Genomic DNA, 20394 nt, shown 5'->3' on the forward strand with positions numbered 1-20394 from the left:
CCTTGCTCTCCAGTGGCATGTGGGAGAATACAGGTAGACATATGATCAGCAGGATCATACCCCAGAGCACCATCGGGGACCAGACTAAAAGCCATTCCTGGACCCTGCCCGTACAATCTAAAGGGAAAGTCTCGGCTCTTTGGAAATTCAGCCTCGAATTGGGCCACAGCAAAGCTGAGCCAGAGGGAGAGGCCACGCTGGCCGGGGTTGACCCAAAATTCATTTAGTTGCTAAATTAACACTTAAAATAATAAGGTCTGAATCCAGCTCTGGCCTCTGCCTCCAGCCTGCTGTAGTGTAATGCTTCCCACACCTGCGGGGCTCCGAGAGGCGCCCTGAGTTGTCTTTCAGCTGAACGGGAGAGTCCTCTAGGCTCCCCCTCTCCCTGGCCCAGGTAACCGCACATGCTGTAAAGATGGGCTTGAGGGGCGGTGGAGACACGGCCTGTCTGGAGCCACGCCGGAGGAGAAGGGCTTGGAAGGTGGCTGGTTTTCACATGGACACAGTGGAAAGAAGCCTCGCCCGAGAGCAGCCCAGGACCCCTGTCGGGGCAGGGCGTGAATAGCCCCAGGCTGACTCCCTGCTCTGTGCACTTTCGAAGCATGGGCCTGTGTGACATTATCTGCTGCAGCCATTAATAGGAGACCTGAGCTTTCACTGCTTCCCTTGTAGGATTGTTATTGCAGTCCAGCCCCGGAGGTATGCCTGGCATGTACAGCCTAGGCGTGATAGCGCCCTGCCCCAAGATGCTTCCACCTCAAGGGCCCAATCCCACTATTCACATGATTTCAATGAGGCCACTCCCGTAAGTAAGGGCTGCAGGATCAGATAGTAAGTTAGACATGACACCCCACAGGAGCCAGAGGGCAGCAAGGGGACTATAGGAACTGGTCCCCCAGGTATGGAACATCCTGCCGGAGACTAGAGCGAGTCAGGCCCTAACAGATCCAAATGCTAGATTCCCCTTTCTGAGTCCTTCTCCCAGGAGCTGTGTCTCCTTCAGGCCAGCCCACGAGAGGGCCAAGAGGAAAGGAAAACCGGAAGTCGTACCAGTGGGAGGAAGAGGAGAAGGAAGGGCAAAGGAATATAATACCAATGACTGTGCCGCTTAATGGGTATATGGTATTTAGATCTATCTAGTTTACCATAGTATCTGAGGGCCTCACAAATCTTTAGTGTGTTTCTCCTCGTAGTGTGCAGTAGGGAAGTGCTGTTAATCCCAACTGTCCAGAGGGGAAACTGAGACACGGACAGGCTAAGTGGCTTCAGGAGGGTCACGGAGGATGTTTGTGGCTGTGCAGCATTGAACCCAGGTCTTCTGCAGCCCAGTCCCCTAACCACTAGACTGTCCTTCCTCTGGCCACACAGGGGCTCTGATGTCCAGGGCACAGATTACTTACGCCAGTATCCTAGGCAGACACAGCAGAGTGGGGGGCAGAAGCTGGTGACTACAGGCTGTTTGTAACCCTTCTGCCAGGCAGAGCCGGCAGCAACCAGGGACAGGTTCAATATCTAGAGGTTTCTTTCCTTTGATACAACACAGAACCGGCTCGAGCCTCCACGCAGTAACCTGGGAAAATTACACACCACCCCGGGCGCCTCTGAGAGGCAATACTTCCCCACTCGTCGGCACAGAGTTTGAGTGTAGAAAATAAACTTTTAATAAAAGGAGGGAATTAACTCAGTGTTAATTTGGGGAAACACTGCAAACAAGGTTCATAAACATAAACCATGAGCAACAGACCCACCCCCAAGTAGGTTGGGCAGTGCCCTTTTTCCATCAGGGTCTTAAGTTCAGCAACTCAAAAGTCCCTTTAATGTGCCCATCCCTTCTCTGCACCCCACTCACAGTTGCTGTCCTTGGTCAGTGCAGATCCAGAGTTCAGAGGTTCATCCCCAGAGTTCACCTCCCACCCTGGGTGGAGGTAAGGAGGCACCTTACTCGCTCCACTGCTCAGGCACTTGCTCGCTGCCCCTCTCTGCTAGCCCCAGGCAGTAGCCCCGAACCCCAGAGCCCCACCATGCGGGGCTGACTGGCTGCCCCAGAGCTCCGGCAGCCCCAACCCCAGACACGCAGCTGGGGCAGGGGATTGGTGTGTGGAAGGGGGTGAGGGGTGCAAGATCTGGAAGGGAGTTTGGGTGTGGGAGGCGGCTCAGGGCTGGGGTAGGGGGTTGGGATGCAGATGGGGGTGAAGGGTGTGGGCTCCAGCCAGGAGGCACTTACTTCGGGCAACTCCCAGGTGACGGCATATTGGGGCTAAGGCCAGGGGCCGCAGAGACATGCCGACCACTTCCAGGTGCAGTGCGGGGTCAGAGCAGGCAGGGAGCCTGCCTTAGCCCCGCTGTGCTGCCAGACTTCTGGCAGCCTAAAATCTCCCGGTTTGGCTTCAGTAGCCTCTGGGAGATAGAGCCTGATTCCGGGAGACTCACAGCAAAACCAGGAAGGTTGGCAACCCTGCCTACAATGAAAGACTGAAAAAAATTGGGTTTGTTTAGGGTGGAGACAAGAACACTAAGAGGGGACATGATAATGGTTTTCAAGTACATGAAAGGTTGTTACAAGGAGGAGGGAGAAGAATTGGTCTGTTTAACCTCTGAGGATAGGACAAGAGGCAATGGGCTTAAATTGCAGGCAGGCTAGTTTAGGTTGGACATTAGGAAAAACTTCCTATCTGTCAGGGTGGTTAAGCACTGGAATAAATTGCCTAGGGAGGTTGTGGAATCTCCATCATTGGAGATTTTTAAGAGCACATTAGACAAACACCTATCAGGGATGGTCTTCATCACCATTTCTCAAACTGGGGTCCGCAGACCCCTGGGGCTCCCCGAGGGGACCTCAGGCCCCACTGATCAACTCCTCCCCATCCCTCCCAGCGCCTCCTGCATACTAAAAGTCTAGCGGCGCAGAGGGACTAAGGCTTCCTACCTACCCTGGCTCCACGCTGCTCCAAGAAGCTGCTGGTACATCCCTGCAGCTCCTGGGAGGGACAGGGGGTCGCCGCGTGCTGCCCCTGCCCCATAGCGATGACTCAGCAGCTCCTATTGGCTCAGAACTGTGGCCAATGGGAGCTGCGGGTGTCGTGCCTGTGGGCAGGGGCACCGCACGGAGATCCCTTTCTTCCGTCCCCGACTGCCAGAGAGAGGTGCTTTCAGGAGCTGCCCGAGATAAGCGCCACCCGGCCGGAACCCACACTCAAACTCCCTCCCAGAGCTTGCACCCCATACCCCCTCCTGCATCTAAACTCTCTCCCAGAGCTCACACCCCGCACCCAAACTCCCTCTCAGAGCCCGCAACCCTCCTGCATCCAAACTCCCTCCCAGAGCCCGCACCCCACACCCAAACTCCCTCCCAGAGCCCACACCCCCACCTGCACCCCAACCCCCAACCTCAGCCTGGTGAAAGTGAGTGAGGGTGGAGGAGAGCAAGCAACGGAGGGAGGGGGGATGGAGTGAGTGGGGGCATGGCCTCGGTGAAAGGGGCAGGTCAAAGGGTGAGCAGGGGGACTTGGGGGTCCCTGAAAAAATTTAAATAAAAATGGGGGTCCTCAGGTTACTAAACTTTGAGAACCACTGATCTAGATAATACTTAGTCCTGCCATGAGTGCAGGGGACGGGACAGCACTAGACAACCTCTCAAGCTCCCTTTCAGACCTATGATTCTATCTAGACACACAGGAGCCAGCTGGTCTGCTCTCAGGCAGCATTGAGGGGAGAACTCAGCACCATCCGTTTCAAAAAGACAGGCTCCTGCAAGTTCAGAAGTGCTCAGTCCGTTTGCTGGAGGACATGATCACACACAGCTAGCAGGGTTGGCGTTCCATCCAGCAGCGACACACATGCCCCTTATTACCTAGCCCGTGCAAACTAGACCACGGCAGAGCACTGAGCAGAGGGAGTGAAGCAGACCCAACAACAAGGGGGAATCCAAGATGCTGTAGCAAAACCCAGTAAAATCCAGAACAAGGGGAAAACTCAAGAGAGCCAAGAGGCTTGATTAGAGAAGTGAAACCTCATTATCAGCAGAACTGTTTTAGGGGAAGCTCAGCAATAAATAAAGATTAACAGGAAAATGCTGGTTAAACGACTGCCCAGGGCTAGGAAACCTCATCTCATCTCTTCACTGAGAAATTCATTCTTGGGAGCAGAAGTAATTCTGTAGCTACTGGGGTGCTGGCCCTCAGAACCAGCGCTTGTGCTCTGGATGTGCCACTGAAAGCTCATAGGAACCATAATGCCCTGGGGACATCCAGCCAGCATCCCTGGACTGTGCAAGAACCCCAGGAGAACTTGGCCTCAGAAGATCCAAACCATTTTACACAGCGCCCAGTGCAAGCTAGGACAGGGCTGAAGGGAGTGCTATGCAACTGCTTGTAGAGTGCAGGCATGGGCAATTAACTACTCCGTGATGTATCTCACTATGGGGTCCCAGTGCTTCGACTTACGGCGCTCCCAGTCAAGGGGGTCGCAACCAGTAGCGTAGATGGGGGGAAGCGAGGCAGCGGCCGCTCCCCCACCGAGCAGACGTGGCGCCTTTTTAATTACTTGGTGCCTTTTACATGTTTACTCCCCCGGCAGCGCTCCGGGTCTTGGGCGGCGGGTCAGGGGGCGCGGAGATGAAAGAAGGCCCCATCCCCCGGCGGCGCTCTGGGTCTTGGGCGGCGGGTCAGGGGCGCGGAGATGAAAGAAGGCCCCACCCCCTGGTACTCACCCGGCGGCGCTCCGGGTCTTGGGCGGCGGGTCGGGGGCGCGGAGATGAAAGAAAGCCCCACCCCCTGGTACTCCCCCGGTGGCGCTCACTTCAGCAGCACTTCGGCGTCGGGCCCTTCACTCGCTCCGGACTTCGGCGGCATTGTGGTGGGGGGGGAGGGATCCTTCAGTGCCAAAGACGGGAGCGAGTGAAGGACCCGATGCCGAAGTGCTGCTGAAGACCCGGAGTGCTGCTGGGTGAGAACTGGGGGGGCGGCTTTTTTAATCTTCACTCCCCCTGTTTTTTCAACCTGGCTACGCCACTGGTGGCAACAGGAATGCGGTCATTAACCGGGAGGAGGGGCAGCATTAGAGGGGTATTTTGATGGATGTACTTTGTGTTTTGGACACCAGCCGGGTGGCCAATGAATCCTATTGACACGGGTAGTTCCACAGATGCGTTGTCAGGGTTCTTTCCAGTGCCCTCCCAGTGCAGCTTTGGGAAGAGACACGCAGAGGTGACAATTAAAAGGACACTGTCCACTGGGGGGGGCGGGGGGGAGTCACACTTCTCTCTGAAAACCTTTACCTAGAGTTGAGTGGATAATGACCATAAGAACGGCCATACTGGGTCAGACCAAAGGTCCATCTAGCCCAGGATCCTGTCTTCTGACAGTGGCCAACGCCAGGTGCTCCAAAGGGAATGAACTATTACACGTACCCATGGTGTCATCATAGTTTTCTGTATTTCGGTATATTCTCAACGACTATGTACCGCTGATCCATGAGGAGATGGAACTTGGCCTTTAACAGGGACAGGGAGTGATCTCAGGAGAGACGGCTGGAGCCCTCTAGTGGCTGTAGTAGGGAAACAAATTGTAATCACGCTGGTGCTATGTTAGGGATTCTTTCACAGCGTGGCTATGACAAGTTCTCTTTGCTTGTGGCTCAGACCTGAGCTGGGTTCTCAGGAACAAAAAATAATATGACCGGAGAGAAGTTAGAAATACACATTTCAAGCACAACTCAAAGTAAAGACACTCCCCCACCCCTTCAAGGAAAAAAAGTGTTCTGAAAATGTGCCCCTTTATTCAATACCCATGTAAGCAGGGTCTGCATGAGCTCTGCCCTGAGTGCTAGCTGGGAGTGAGGAGAGATTTCAGGAGCAAACTGTGCTTACATGAACACACCTACTCCACCAAGATATCCAGCAGATAGAGGGGTGTTGCTCAAAGTGATCGACTTTGGCTGGTGTCGGGTTACAAATCACTTTAGTACAGAATGCAGGGGTAGTGGATGCTCCCTATGGGTCCCTGGTCTGGTTTAACAGGTTCCTCCCCACTGTTCACAGATAAAGCTAAATAAGCTTCATCAGGAGCCTTTTTGTTGTTTTAAATGTTCAACCAGAGTTGAGATCACTTGTGGTGAGGCGGTGTTTCTGCCCAGCCTGCTAGGAGCTGACAACCACTAAGAGACTGACCTGCAGGGTCACAGCAGAGAGGCAGGGTGGCAGCAGCAGGTGGGAGCGGCACGCGGGCGGCCGGCGGGAGCAGTGAGTGGGCAGCTGGCGGGAGCCCAGCCGGCAGAGCAAACAAGGTGGCTTTCACCATCCCCCGCCTGCCCACCTCTGAATTCTGAGTCTGCACTGACCAGGGACAACAGCCGTGAGTAGGGTGTTGAGGAGGGGGCGCACTACAGAAACTTTGGTGTTGGATTCAAGAACCTGAAGCAAAGGATACTGCCCTGTGTACTCTGGGGTGGGTGTCTTGCTCATGCTTTTACATTTATGAATACCGCTTGTGCTGTTTTCCCAGATTAATGCTAGGTTACTTTTATTAAAGAAAAACTCTTTCTACCTCAGACTCTGTGCTTGCGATGGGGGAAGAATTGCCTCTTAGAGGCGCCCAGAGGGTAGCGTGAAAATTTTCCCAGGTTACTGGCTGGGGGCTAGAGCCAGTTTTGTGTTGTATTGTTGAAAAGGAACCCGTAGGTATTGAACCCGGCTCTTCTTGCTGCCCACTCCACCTGGCAGAAGGGCTACACACAGCGTCACAGTGTAAGAGATGCACATAAGGAATAGGAGAGGGCCACCTGCCCTCAGTGCTAGCTTTTCAACTCACTAACCTTTGAGCTGTCGTTTCATGCACTGACTTTGTGTGTGTCCATCACAGCCACTCTATCTGCGGCACATCGGTTTGTTACAGCTTCACAAGCCAGAAGAAGGGTCTCTAGTACCCAGCCCCTTCTCAGGACATTGATGACTTCTGATGACGAGAACAGACTAAGGTCAGATTTACAGTCCCTGTCAGTCAGGAGACTCATGCCCAGCAGAGGTAGAAGTGGAGCAAGCTTTCCCCAAACTGTCCTTCTAAAGAGGAGTTCAGTCTTTGAGGCCCCGCCAATCTGGGCTTCTGTCCTGAGACTCTCTGACTGAGACTTTGAGTCTTGTGAGAGGGAAACTTTCCATGAAGAACTACACTGAGACCCACCAAACTCATGTCACACAAGGCCTCTGAACAGTAACAAGTTTCATTCACTGCCCACCTAAGCAGTGGAACCAGAAGTGAAAGGCCCTGTAGCTTGCTCCCAATCCTTTGGTTCATCCAGACCTGCCTCCAACACAACACAACACCCTTACACCCACCAGGTGGCATTTCCACTGGTCTTCTCCATCCCTTCTTCCTGCAGAACCAGACTTTGGTATCTCTTGAACCTGTTTGTATTCTTTGCTCCAGTCACTTGTTTCAAGCCTGAGCTTGATAAGTTTATGGAGGGGATGGTATGATAAGGTCAGCTGCAATCATAGAAATGTAGCCCTGGAAGGGACCTTGATAGGTTGCCTAGTCTAGTCCCCTGCACTGAGACAGGACTAAGTATTATCTAGACCCTCCCTGACAGGCGTTTGTCTCACCTGTTCTCCACAACCCCCCGAGGCAATTTGTTCCAGTGCTTAACCATCCTGACAGTTAGGAAGTGTTTCCGATTGTCTAATGTAAATCTTTCTTGCTGCAATTTAAGCCCATTGCTTCTTGTCCTGTCCTCAGTAGCTAAAGAGAACAATTTATCACCCTCCTCTTTATAACAACCTTTTACATACTTGAAGACTGTTATGTCCCCCCTCAGTCTTCCCTTCTCCAGACTAAAGAAACACAGTTTTTTCAATCTTCCCTCATAAGGTGATGTTTTCTAGTCCTTTAATCATTTTTGTTGCTCTTCTCTGGACTTTCTCCAATTTGTCCACATCTTTCCCCAAGCGTGGTTCACAGAACTGGACATAATATGCCAACTGAGGCCTTATCAGCACGGAGTAGAGTGGAAGAATTACTTCTCACATCTTGCATACAACACTCCTACTAATATATCCCAGAATGTTCGCTTTTTTTGCAACAGTATTACAAGAGTTGATTTATATTTAGTTTGTGATCCACTATGACTCCCAGCTCCCTTTCTTCAGTACTGCTTCCTAGGCAGTCATTTTTCATTTTGTATGTGTGCAACAGATTGTTCCTTCCTAAATGGAGTACTTTGCATTTGTCCTTAGTGAATTTCAGCCTATTTATTTCAGACCATTTCTCCAGTCTGTCAAGATCATTTTGAATTTTAATCCTATCCTCCAAAGCGCTTGGAACCCCTTCCAGCTTGGTATCTTTCACTAAATGTAGGTGTACTTTCTATGCCATTATTCAATTAATTTATTAAGACATTGAATAGAACCAGACTCATGGCAGATCCCTGCAGGACCCCACACATCTTGACTGTAAACCATTAATAACTACTCTCTGAGTACACTTTTTCAACCAATTGTGCACCCACCTTATAGTAACTCCATCTAGGTTGTATTTCCCTAGTTTTTTAGGAGAAGGTCATGTAGAATAGTATCAAAAGCCTTACTAAAGTCAAGATATACCACATCTACCGCTTCCACCCATTCACAAGGCTTGTTACCCTGTCAAAGGAGGATATTAGGTAGGTTTGACATGATCTGTTCTTGACAAATCCATATTGAATATTACTTATCACCTTATTTTCTTCTGCTGCTTACAAACTGATTGTTTGATTATTTTCTCTATTATCTTTCCAGGTACCGAAGTTAAGCTGACTGGTCTATAATTCCCTGGCTTGTCCTTATTCCCTTTTTCATAGGTAGGTACTATATTGCTCATTTCCAGTCCTCTGGGACCTCTTCTCATCTTCCATGAGTTCTCAAAGATAATCGCTAATGGTTCACAGATCTCATCAGCCAGTTCCTTAACTATTCAAGAATGTATTTCATCAGGCTCGGCCGACTTGAAGATATATAATTCGTAACTTGTTCTTTTCCTGTTTTAGCTTCCGACCCCACCCGATTTACACTGATGTTCACTATGGTAGTTATACAATCACCGCTAACTTTTCTGCTGAAAACTAAAACAAAAAAGGCATTTAACACTTCAGCAATTGTTGTGGCTTCTGTTATCTTTCCTCCTCATGTAATGGTATGTGGCCCATTCACAACTGCTATTAGCAAATATCTCCAATGGCCCATGGGACACTAGAGGTGGAGGGCTGAGTTAGTCTGAGTTTCTCTGAGTTACTACAAAGAATTCTTTCCCATGTGTCTGGCTGGCGGGTCTCGCCCACATGCTCAGGGTCTAAATGACTGCCAGATCTGCAGAAGGAATTTCCCCCCAGTCAGATTGGCAGAGACTCTGGGGGTAGTTTCACTTTCCTCTGCAGCGTGGGGCACAGGTCACTTGCAGGTTTAAACTAATGTAAATGTGGATTCTCTGTAACTTGAAGTCTTTAAATCATGATTTGAGGACTTCAGTAACTCAGCCAGGAGCGGTGAGGTTCTGTGGCCTGCAATGGGCAGGAGGTCAGAGTACATGACACCGATGGCCCCTTCTTGCTATAAAGTCTATGAGTCTATTTGCCAACTAGACTGGGCAAAGCACTAAAAAGTGTCCTGTAGGGATAGGGACTGGCCCCAGGGAGATGTGCAGGGGATCCAAAGGGCCTTGTCCATATCTAACTTCTGCGGTATCACTGTCTCAGTGACTCTGTATTTGAGCTCTGATGGGTGCCCAGAAGAGCAAATAACAGACCCCCACCAGACATGGAGGGCTTACATTCAAATACAGGCAGCAAGTGCTTCCCAGCCAATCAGAGATGCACTGACAGGGTAGATTCTGGATCCCAGGTATTTTCTGCAGCTGTGGAATCCACCCTGGATGCTACACTGAGTCCTGGAATTTAAATGTACAGTTTAAAAAAATACTATGGGCTGGAGTCTAATACTAATTCATCGGCCCACTTGAGGAGTGGGGCTCTCCTGGGTGTGGATATGGGGATCAGCATCCAGCCCTGTGTTTCCAACCCACATGATAGTGGAAAAAACACTGACAACGTAACTCGAGTCTGCAGTGATGTAGCTCCCCGAGTCTGCAGACAGCCTGAAACAAATACCCAGGAGGGAGCTCAGCCTCCTTCAGCCCAATAGCTTGGTGACTCTGAAACCTAACGAGGACAATTTACCAGGAAATATCAAGAAACACCCAGCTAGTGCGCTTACCCCATAACCCCAACTGCCCCTCGCACCTCCCCAGCAGCCAAATCCCCAGCCTGCCTTGAATAGCTTCTATGACACTGGTTCTCAAACTGGGGGTCGCGAGCCGGTTATGGGGGGGTAGCACAAGTACTCCTTTTCTTCTTCCAACCAGGAGAGGGACTGAGAGCCCTGAGCTGCGGCATCTAGGATGCTGTGAGCCCTGACCCCTGTACTGGAGTTGTCAGGCAGAGCCCCACCATGCTGAGGGTGAGCAGCTGGGAGCTCCACCGGGCATAAGGTTAACCCCCAGCCCTGCCACACACAGGGTTGTCAGCCCCGAATGCCGAATGCCGCCAGCTGCTGTGAGGCTGGCCAGGCGCTTGGTTGTGAGCCACCGTCATCACCATGTGCCGACCTCAGAGCCCCAAGCTCCTCCAGCCCAGCTCCACCCCCAACTCCACTCCACCTCCAAAGAAAGGGCGCCAAATAGAAGTTTGCCCAGGGCGCCATTTCTCCTATGGCTGGCCCTGGTACTGAGACAACATTAGAGGGCTTGATTCACAGCCGAACAAGTACTTAATTAATTAACAGTCAGTCACACAAGTGCAAACTTTCTCCTGAAAATAATGGCCACTTGTGCTGCTGAAACTGCTAAAAAATGAAAGTATCTCGAGTCTTCCATTAAACTGGGTTTTCCCAGTGTCATCAGCTCTGGGACTGAAAAACCGCCATGCGTCATTTGCTGTGAAGACTCAATGACACCAGGGAGCGACATCTTGAAACCAGACATCCCAAGCATAAAAATCGAAACGTGGATTTTTTTAAACGCAGAGAAGCAGCAACAAAGATGGCCGGGCCTGATGCTGTTGGAAGTTTCCAACAGCAACGTCCTCAGCTGTGGAGACCTCTTACGTTGTGTCACGATGAGCTGCCCATACCAAAGCGCCGCGTGCAGGAGGTGAGGAGCTTATTCTGCCAGCAGGCAAGGAGATTGTGGCACTCATGGTTGGCAATGATACTGCCAAAAAAACGGAATATGCTCTCCCTGCCTAATGACACTGTGAAAGGCAGAATACATGAGATATGAAGATACCAAAAAACAAATTGTGCACGAAATTAAACATTCTGCTTTTAGCATGTTCAGCCTGCAACTTGATTATTGTCAAAGACATTGCTGATATGCCTTAACGCTGTGGTAGATGTTCTATGAGCAGTGAACTACGTTAAAGCTGATGCTCTGAATAGTCGTCTCTTTTGAGAGCTCTGCAATGAAATGAGTGGTGAATATGAAGTTCTGCTTTTCAACACTCAAGTCCGATGGCTTTCTAGGGGACGTGCATTAAAGCGCGTTTTTATACTTGGTGAAGAGATGGCAGAGTTTTTCCTGCGAAAACAGAAACAAAATGTTCAGTGACAAGAAATGGCTTCTCTGCTTGGCATACCTAGTTGATATCTTTGGTAGCCTTAATGATCTCAATCTGTCACTTCAGGGAAAACATTCAACATTAATAGACCTGACTAATAAAATCAAAGCCTTCCAGATGAAGTTGGATCTGTGGTGCAGGAAGCTGGACACAGACAGATACGGCTTGTTTCCGACACTTTCCTCATTCAGCGAGGAGGAGGAAGTTAACATTGATGGTGCTCTCAAGTCAGCGATCAGTGAACATTTGAGAGCCCTTCATGAAGAGTTCTCACACTACTTCCCAGCGCTACCCGAAGCACTTCATTCCCTGGTGAAAAACCCTTTCAGTGTGACAGCAGGGCAGTTACCTACTGACGATATTCACACACAGGAACAGTTTGTCGACATGATCAATGATGATGAAGAGAAAGCAAAATTCACACAGCTGCCTCCAAACCAGTTCTGGTGCTCAGTTGCAAGTGAATACCCACTGGTGTCTGAAATGGCCCTGCAAGTCCTTCTGCCATTTCCCATTGCCTACGAATGCGAGAGTGGATTCTCCAGCCTTCTCAGAATAAAGACGAAATCTCGAAACCGGCCTGATGTGAAGGATGACATCAGATGTGCCCTTTCTAAAACAACACCAAGAATAAAACTTCTTGTGTCAAATAAACAGCATCATCCATCTCACTGATTTTTAGCTGCTTCAGGTCATTAATTACTGTCAAGTATTAAAATAAAAAATTCTACTTAAAAATAACTTTTCCATTTATATTTAATTCGATAAAAATGTTTTATTCTTAATTTAAAAGCAGTGAGAAAAGGTACATTCATTTTAAGCAATAGGGTTTAAATTTAGTATTTAACAGTGTTAAATATCAAAAATGTGTTTTTAATTTCTGGGGGGGGGGGGGGCGCGCACTCAGAGGCTTGGTGTTCGAAAGGGGTCACCAATACAAAAAGTTTGAGAACCACTGTTCTATGAGGAGCTGTGCGTTGGTGCTATCTAAAAACCTGCAGCTAACTGCAAGTTTGGGAATGGCATAAAATGAATTGAATGTAGAAATCAAACAAAGAACGCAGGGCCTACAGGCTACAGTATGTGCCCGTGATAGCAGGGGCTAGAGTAGCTGCTCCAGGCCAGACGGTGCAATATTAGAGCAGGTTTCAGAGTAACAGCCGTGTTAGTCTGTATTCGCAAAAAGAAAAGGAGTCCTTGTGGCACCTTAGAGACTAACCAATTTATTTGAGCATGAGCTTTCGTGAGCTACAGCTCACTTCATCGGATGCATACTGTGGAAATTGCAGAAGACATTATTATATACACAGACACCATGAAACAATACCTCCTCCCACCCCACTCTCCTGCTGGTAATAGCTTATCTAAAGTGATCATCAAGTTGGGCCATTTCCAGCACAAATCCAGGTTTTCTCACCCTCCGCCCCCCCACAGACAAACTCACTCTCTTGCTGGTAATAGTCCATCCAAAGTGACCACTCTCTTCACAATGTGTATGATAATCAAGGTGGGCCATTTCCTGCACAAATCCAGGTTCTCTCACCCCCTCACCCCCCTCCAAAAACCACACACACAAACTCACTCTCCTGCTGGTAATAGCCTATCCAAAGTAGATAGAATATACCTCTGCCATGTACATTGGTCAAACTGGACAGTCTCTACGTAAAAGAATAAATGGACACAAATCAGATGTCAAGAATTATAACATTCATAAGCCAGTCGGAGAACACTTCAATCTCTCTGGTCACACAATCAGAGACATGAAGGTCGCTATCTTACAACAAAAAAACTTCAAATCCAGAGTCCAGCGAGAAACTGCTGAATTGGAATTCATTTGCAAATTGGATACTATTAATTTAGGCTTAAATAGAGACTGGGAGTGGCTAAGTCATTATGCAAGGTAGCCTATTTCCCCTTGTTTTTTCCTACCCCCCCCTTGGCCTTCTGGTTAAACTTGGATTTATGCTGGAAGTGGCCCACCTTGATTGTCATGCACATTGTGGGGAGAGTCGTCAGTTTGGATGAGCTATTGCCAGCAGGAGAGTGAGTTTGTGTGTGTGCGTGTGTGTGGGGGGGGGGGGGTGAGAAAACCTGGATTTGTGCTGGAAATGGCCCACCTTGATTTTCATGCACGTTGTAAGGAGAGTGGTCACTTTGGATAGGCTATTACCAGTAGGCGAGTGAGTTTGTGTGTGTGGTTTTTGGAGGGGGGTGAGGGGGTGAGAGAACCTGGATTTGTGCAGGAAATGGCCCACCTTGATTATCATACACATTGTGAAGAGAGTGGTCACTTTGGATGGGCTATTACCAGCAAGAGAGTGAGTTTGTCTGTGGGGGGGCGGAGGGTGAGAAAACCTGGATTTGTGCTGGAAATGGCCCAACTTGATGATCACTTTAGATAAGCTATTACCAGCAGGAGAGTGGGGTGGGAGGAGGTATTGTTTCATGGTGTCTGTGTATATAATAATGTCTTCTGCAATTTCCATAGTATGCATCCGATGAAGTGAGCTGTAGCTCACGAAAGCTCATGCTCAAATAAATTGGTTAGTCTCTAAGGTGCCACAAGGACTCCTTTTCTTTTTGCAAATATTAGAGCAGTTACACTTGTACATTTTATGGGGTTGTAGTGACACCCAGTGACCACCTTCGGTAATTACAGGTAAATATGGCCCATAGAGGATCTGTTCCCACATCCTTTCCTACAGATTGCCGCCTTTCCAAGGTACTGTCTTTCTTGGTACCCTGCCTCTCCTGCGTTAGCCCAGGTGTATCAGAGTCACCTATTCCGAGAGACCGAGTGACCCCGCGAGCTTTGTATCATCTTCCTTTTTGCTCAGGTGATAATGTTCAATGAAAATGTTTCTGAAGACAGGAAAGCCTGCAGATGTTTTTTTTTACACATTTCCATTCTGACACATCCCCCATTAGTCATTCTAAGTAAGAAGTCACTCAGCACAGAGTCATTTCTAGCCATCTTGCTGCCTCTGGATTGTTAGGATATAGATATTCAGGCCTATCTGTAAAGGCCTGTACTCTAAGAATTTAGGTGTCTTCTTATCACTTAGCTAGTTAGAGAGGTATAAAAGAAAGAATCAAAATCACTGTCTGCCAGTGTAAGCTCCTTCTCTTACTGTGACAGTCTGAGGCCCTGTTCTTAGGCTGAGATCTCTGGCTAAGCAACAGAGGCAGCCATAAACTGGGAAGCGACGGGTCACATCCTCACATTCCAACCTAGTCACACTGAAAGAAGGTGCTATTGGGCTGTTAGGAATACAGTCCTGTCCTGATAGTGCCTGTCACCTCCAGAGAAAGGGAAGTGCCTAGAAAATGTAAAAGGAAACTTAGTTTGATAGCATCCTGTCTAGCAAGAACTCACTTATCAATAGCTGAGATGTGAAATCCTCACTTCTGTATTGTTTTGTCATTATAGTTCCCACTTTGCTATTATTTGCATGGTCTCTCTCTGGTTCTGTGATTATTTCTGTCTGCTGTATAATTAATTTTGCTGGGTGTAAACTAATTAAGGTGGTGGGATATAATTGGTTACATAATCATGTTACAGTATGTTAGGATTGGTTAGTTAAATTTCAGGAAAATGACTGGTTAAGGTATAGCTAAGCAGAATTCAAGTTTTACTATATAGTCTGCAGTCAATCAGGAAGTGAGTGGCTGTGTGTGTGTGTGGGGGGGGGGAATGGGAACAGGGAATGGGGGTGGGGAAATTGGAATCATGTTAGCTAAGGGCAGGAATGGGAACAGGGATACAGGTGTAAGGCTCTGTGGTGCCAGAGCTGGGAAGGGGGACACTAAGGAAGGAAACTGGAATCATGCTTGCTGGAAGTTCACCCTAATAAACATCGAATTGTTTGCACCTTTGGACTTGGGCTATTGTTGCTCTCTGTTCATGCAAGAAGGACCAGGGAAGTAAGTGGGTGAAGGAATAAGCCCCCTAACATGGATCATTAAGGTCCCTAGCAGAATGGGGCCCCATTCTTGGTTGCCCTTAGGCACTACCAAAATAATCATGTTTATTATTACCATTAATAATCATCATAAATATCAAAACTGCTATTGACTTCTGCCGAAACGGGCCTAGGCCCAAAGCTCATAGCATTTATTCAGTTCCTTAGAAACTTCCTAATCTTTCAGGGTATGTTTTAGATCCCACTGATTATAGAACAGGTCCCTCTCCCCTAGCCAATTAGCCTAGAGATGGATGCAGGCATAATTAGGAGCCAGATCCTGATTTTTAGCTTTCACCTCAAAGCCTGGGGTATTACTGGGATATAGGCCTGTAGCTCAGCCCCCCCTCTGACTAGATCAAATGGTCCCCCTCTGGCTGTTTGTGTATCTGTTCAGGATAAATAGATGCTTTGCCCTCTCACATAGCATATCAGGGTTGGAAGGGACCTCAGGAGGTCATCTAGTCCAATTCCCTGCTCAAAGCAGGACCAGTCCCCAACTTTGTCAAGCCGGGACTTAAAAACCTCTAAGGAAGGAGATTCCACCACCTCCCTAGGTAACCCATTCCAGTGCTTCACCACTCTCCTAGTGAAAAAGATTTTCTTAATATTCAAACCTAAACCTCCCTCCACTGCAACTTGAGACCATTATTCCTCGTTCTGTCATCTGCCACCATTGAGAACAGCCCAGATCCATCCTCTTTGGAACCCCCTTTCAGGTAGTTGAAAGTAGCTATCAAATCCCCCCTCATTCTTCTCTTCCGCAGACTAAACATCCCCAGTTCCCTCAGCCTCTCCTCATAAGTCATGTGCTCCAACACCCTAATCATCTATTAGTTACCTTCAGAACTTTGTCAATGGTAAATTAATATTGGTTTGACATTTCGTTCTCACACGGAGCTGAGTTTCCAGGTGTGGGCAGGGCCAGATTCAGGCAATACAGGGCTCTGGATACGCTGTGACTTGATTGAGGGCTGCTTGCCCCCGAGCCTTGGTCCCGGCCTACACGTGACTGACATTAGGAAATGGTCTCCCCTGCCCAAGGACTCTGAAGGGCAGGTGCAGCAGCAGAATGGGGTCCCCATTCCTCAGAAATGAGCAGCAGAGGTCCTCTTTCCCCACCAGAGAGCCAGGGATGGCAACACGGGTCCCTTCAGCCACCTGTCTCCAGAGATGAATGGACAGTAACAGACGGGCTCTCCATACTTACTCCAACAACTGGGGTGTGCCTGCTTGAGTAGCACATCCAGAGTGATAGGCCTTGGCGTTAACACCCTGCTGAAGAGCATGAGGCATATCAGTCCCCTCCGAATGGTTGTTTCAAGCTGTCTCGAGACCCAGGGAGTTATCACTGCAGCGAGGACATGGGGGTTAGGGCAGGAGAATCCAGGTTTGAAAAAAGCGAAAATTACAGAGTCTAATGTAGTCCTGGGACAGCAAGAACTGAGGGTGTGACCCAAAGCTCCCCCATCTTCACACCCTGCACGCTAGTGTAATCATCTTTGTACAAAATATGCCTTGTGAGAGAGCATCTGAAAACGAATAATTCCCTGGTCAATGACATCGTGGTGATATGTACGTAGCAACAGTATGCGTAAAGTTATGAATTTCCCCTGTATGATATTAGCACATGTTCAAAACCCACCCAGCCCTGCCTAGGCAAAAGTTATTAAACAGGCCTATCCCAAACATAGAAACATGTGTGCACCGAGCACAGGGCCTCCTTCACCCCAAGACTCCATGTGCCTTCCTCACTGCTTGAATAAACTTGGCTTTGAAGGTTACCCTCAGAAGAATCCACTTCAAAGTTTCACTGAACTATAAAAATAAAGGGAGCAGAGAATCGCAAGTCAACTCTTTCACCCAGGACGATACCTTTGGGCCTCTGGGAGAGATCCTGGCTGAGAAGAGGGTCAGTCACCATCTTGTTGGAAGACTGGGGGGCGGGGAAAGGCCATCACTTTTATTTACTTGTGTAACCATTCTGACACTCAGAGTTAGCAGCCACAAGAGCCAGGTACAAGCTCCTACCCTCTCTCAACTCACTGGGCTTCAGAACCCATGTCCCCTGCCTAGCAACTGCCATTTAGATGAGGGTGAGTCCCTCAATCGGGAAACACCAAGTATAATTCTTCTGCCCTTGGTTCCCATAACAAAGATAACAACCCTATATTACACCTGCCCCAACAGCAAGGAGACTGGGGATCTCACACCAGCCAAAAAGTGACCATTTGGGCAAGCAATCCCATCATGCTGAGCGCCCCATGCAAACGAGATCAGCTCCTGAAGTCCTTTTCCACAGCTCACCGCTAGATGTCTGGGGAGAGCTCATTCAGACTCTGCTTACCCTTGTAACCCTTTCTAACTTCACCTCTTATACTTGAATTCACTTACAATCCTATCATCTTGTGTTAATAAATGTGTTTCATTTTTAATCAAAAACTAATCCAGTGCTGTGCATAACTGGAGTTACCAAACAGTTCAGTTTCAAGTAACCAATTGTTGAATATTGACACCCTACAGGGGCAATGAACCTTACTAGCTGACCTATCCAGGAGAGGGCTGGCTAGGGCAGAACGCACGTCGAGGGGAAAATCTGGAACTGGGAATATGTTGGGGTCACCAAATAGTAACGAAGACAGGTGGAAGCCAGAGTGGGGCTGTAGACAGGCTGCTGGGATCAGAGTTGCTGAACCAGAGCTGTCTAGCACACAGATACTCAGGGTATGACCTGCAGGCTGGTTGTGAGTGGCATATCTTCTCCTCACTAAACATTTCAGGTCTGATCAAGCTTTATTTCCATGCCCCTAATCATTCTCGGGGCCCATGTCTGAACCACCTCTAGTTCTGTGTCTCCTCTTCGAGACCAAGCAACCAAATCTGAACATCATATAACAGAAGAGCCTGCAACATCAATGCCTATAACCTTAGAACATTCTCCATGTTAGTCTCCATCCCATTGTGTTGGCTTTTAGGATCATGGTTACATGCTATGAAGAGTCGTCATTGAGCTGCTGCCAGTAATGCCAGATCTCTTCGCTGAGCAGCTGCAGTTAATTTAGAGCCCAGGAAGGTGTACGAATAGTTCAAACTTTCCCTTCCAACGTGCATTCCTTTTCATGGATCAGCACTGAACTGCATCTTCCATGGTGCTGCCCATGCACCCAGCTCAGGTCCTCACAGCCCTCTGGGCTTGACTCAGTCTGAATCTCTCACCATCTCTTGGACAACTCCTCTCCTTTCACATCTCCCAGTTCCTTGGCTGACCCCTTCTAAGCTTGTTGTGCTCACCAGGCATCTTTCCAGACCTAAATCATTGATCTGTGCTGTGTCTAGTTTCGCTGAGAGTGGAGTGGTCGCAAAGCCATAGTTAAGGTGGCGTCAGAGACTTGTGTTTAATGAGGAAGAAAAACATCTGCTAAATATTTAGCTTCAGTAAAAACACCAGACGATCCAAACTAGAGTGTAGGAGGGCTTTGCATTTCCTGCACTGTGGGGAGCTGTGCGGGAGTCAGGCACTTACAAATATTTTGGAAACAAAACCAGATGGTTTTGGAAATTGGCTTTCTCGGGTCTCACTTTTTTCCTGAACCCGGGTACAATACGCTCACGGGGAGACTCCACACAAAGTGCATGGGTTAGGTGAGCTCTGGCTCTCTGAGCGTGCAGAACACCATGCTGGGATGTTTCCATTTGGGAATGTCTATGACAAAAATGACTTAGCTGCTTTGAGCTGCGCCCTTTGAAAGCGAGGCATTAACAACGTGATTACGTTAGTCGTTAGGAACTGTGGGGAGGAGCTAGCCAGAGACTGAGCCCTGGTCTACACCCCCTACTTATGTGGGTATAACTACTGACCTAACCCCCAGTACAGACAGTGCTACGCCCATGGGACGGGGAGAGCGTCTCCTGCCAACGGACCTACCGTCTCTGGGGGAGGTGGAGTCCCTACGCTGACAAGAGAAGCCCTCCCGTTGGCATAGGTAGTGTCTTCACGCAGTGCTACAGTGGCGCAGCTGTGCCGGGCCAGCTCTGTGAGTGCAGACGAGCCCTGAATCTGCAGAGCAGCGGCAGAAGCAGCTTAGGCAGGAACTGACAGACCCTGATCATACCTTCCGCAGTTTTGACTGGACTTCCTCTCCCCTGGACTGATTGGCTGTTTGCTGCAATGCCCTTTAGGCCTTTATCGCATCCCCTCAGCCTCATGCCACACCTGACCCCGATACCGTCCTCTCACACCTCTTCTGCCCTGAGCCCCTCACCCACTCCAGTCCCGTCTTCCCGTTGAGCTACTCCCCTCCTCACTCACCTCCCCACCCCCATGGCGCTCAGGTATTTGCCATCATTGCTTTGTTCACGCGGCCGTGAGCTCTAACCCTTTCCCCGCCCTTCATCTATCCCATCTATTTAGACTGTAAACTTGTCAGGGCAGGGACTGTCTCCTACTTTTTGGTTTTACAGCGCCTGGCACAACAGGGCTCTGATCTTGGCTGGTCGCTAGGCACTAACGTCATAAACATGATCATAAGGTCACTTCTGCACATGTTGGCCCAGGTGTTTACATGTGAGGCTTCAGCGCCTGTAGTTGTCATGTCAGGAACAGCAGCAGCCCCCTTAACGCTGCCCTGGCAGCGACTCTAGGCACTAACACCCAGACCTGCTTTCAGAGCGCATGAGGGGAGTTGTTTGCCTTGCTCCTCTCTGTGCAGTGAGCTGAGTACAATGGGGCCAGATGCTATGGTGAGAACCATTGACAGATCCATGGAGACTAGCGAGCCCTTTGGGCAGACACCCC

The 20394-nt window shown here is 49.1% G+C and overlaps 1 long non-coding RNA gene across 1 annotated transcript; it reads right to left on the reverse strand.

Moving 5' to 3' along the window:
- Nucleotides 1-10775: 10775 nt before the first annotated feature.
- Nucleotides 10776-20181, reverse strand: LOC122462752. The gene is made up of 2 exons (XR_006285502.1): nucleotides 16810-20181; nucleotides 10776-11597 (listed from the first exon to the last, which is right to left on the reverse strand). It is a non-coding gene; the product is annotated as an uncharacterized LOC122462752 (long non-coding RNA).
- Nucleotides 20182-20394: the final 213 nt, after the last annotated feature.

Source organism: Chelonia mydas, chromosome 1 (genome assembly GCF_015237465.2).
Source record: "Chelonia mydas isolate rCheMyd1 chromosome 1, rCheMyd1.pri.v2, whole genome shotgun sequence".
Taxonomy (NCBI): domain Eukaryota; kingdom Metazoa; phylum Chordata; order Testudines; family Cheloniidae; genus Chelonia; species Chelonia mydas.